The 1883-nt window shown below is 33.0% G+C and overlaps 1 non-coding gene across 1 annotated transcript; it reads left to right on the top strand.

Annotated features, from left to right (window-relative positions):
* The first annotated feature begins 1059 nt into the window (after nucleotides 1-1059).
* TRNAP-AGG lies at nucleotides 1060-1131 on the top strand. Its single transcript has one exon. It is a non-coding gene; the product is annotated as a tRNA-Pro (tRNA).
* The last annotated feature ends 752 nt before the right edge of the window (nucleotides 1132-1883 follow it).

Raw genomic sequence — 1883 nt, 5'->3', positions numbered from 1 at the left:
CCTCTTGGTTGTTCTGAATGATCATCGGGTTAGACTCCATTACTACTAGACATTTTGCTAGGGGCATGTAAATGACTTTGTGTTTAAGCAGGACGTTCGTTCCTGACACGACGTCGAAGTCATCCATTTCAACTATCACTAAACAATTTGCCTAGTCCAAGGCTCCGGCTTGATTAGAGTTCTCATTGTGACTCTCAAGACAAGCAAAGCTTCCAATTTGACGGCGTTCATCTTTCCTGTATCTTGATGCCAAAGGATGTTAAAATATTTTGCATCAGTCTCCATCATGAGTTGTGGGTGGCTCTAGAGTTGACAATGGTGTTCCTTACTACTTTGTGCTTTACCCAAACCTCAACATACATAATATATATATATATATTCATTTAACTATAACACATATGGTCCATGAAATAATTGTAACTCTTATGCTCATTAATATTATAATGGCTACTACCTAAATTATAACCTAAAGTTGATAATTGATGTCCAATTAGTCAACCCTAAATTTGTAATCTCGAGTGATTGAAATTACAATGAAAGTAGTTTAAACTCCTAGTATCTTAAAGGAAGTTGGTCTCTTCTAATAAAACACGAAGTTCTCTTTAATATCATTAATACAATTATGCTAGACATGAAACTAAAACTGCGTTCAATTTAACTCCATTTTATTGTCATCTTGAATGACGTGTAGGATATATTCTTGATTTACCTTGATATTTCATATTAGTTAAGCTTTTTGCAAAATCACAATTAGACAACAACAACGATGAACTTGGGTCTGTTTATGATTTTAAAGAAAATTTCTTTCTCCATGTTATTCCTAATAACTCTGCAACTAAATTCATATTATGCTAAGAAACAAATTTTTTGGGTTGTAGTTTATTCGATAACACTTGCATATTAGAACAATTCAACATTACATGCCTTACTTACAAGTAAAATACTAGACCATCAACTTTTTATTTTATAGTCCAACAACCGCTCAAGAAAAGAGATTTCAAACTTGAGAGAAAAAAATATATTGAGTAGGAGTTAAAAATGTTGGTAATTTTTTAGAAAGGGCATTTGGTCTAGTGGTATGATTCTCGCTTAGGGTGCGAGAGGTCCCGAGTTCAATTCTCGAACTGCCCCTATGTTCATTTCTCACTAGATGAGCCTTAGAGCTAGTGTATTTTCATTTAATGATAATGTTTTTTAATATCATTTACTTGTGTACTCCACGTATGTAATTTTTTTTTTCTTCTCTCATAATCGCAAACCCTATGTAAATAATTTAAGAGCGATCGAGATCTAAAAGATATAATAATAATTGCTCATGGATTTCATTAACAAAGAAAATCAATGAAATAATGATGATACATTCCATAAACAACTTAATATATAATCCATAATAAGGGCATTTGGTCTAGTGTTATAATTCTTGCTTTGGGTGCAAGAGGTCTCAAGTTTGATTCTCGGAATGCCCCTCCAAAAGAAAAAAAGGACAATTTCAAAAGAATAAAATAATTTTGATAGTTTAGATATATCAATGGGGCCTAACCTAAAGGAATGTGTGGCAATGCACAACTTCAACTTATATAATATGATTTAAAATGTGGTTTAATCCTAGTCTAGGTCATTTATTCCTAATCCTAGAACTGTAGGAACTTTTCAGTCAAATAGGTCACTCTAGGTCAGGTCATCTATTCCTAATCCTAGAACTGTAGGAACTTTTCAGTCAAATAGGTCACTCTAGGTTAGGTCATCTATTCCTAATCCTAGAACTGTAGGAACTTTTCAGTCAAATAGGTCACAAAGTGTCACAATCCACTTTTCAGTCAAATAGGTCATCTGTTGAACTTTTCAGTCAAATAGGTCACAATCCTAGTCAATAGGTAATCCTA

Source organism: Cucurbita moschata, unplaced genomic scaffold (assembly GCF_002738365.1).
Source record: "Cucurbita moschata cultivar Rifu unplaced genomic scaffold, Cmos_1.0 Cmo_Scf00363, whole genome shotgun sequence".
NCBI lineage: Eukaryota > Viridiplantae > Streptophyta > Magnoliopsida > Cucurbitales > Cucurbitaceae > Cucurbita > Cucurbita moschata.
Note: the sequence above shows the minus strand (reverse complement) of the source record. Positions and strands in the feature narration are given on the sequence as shown.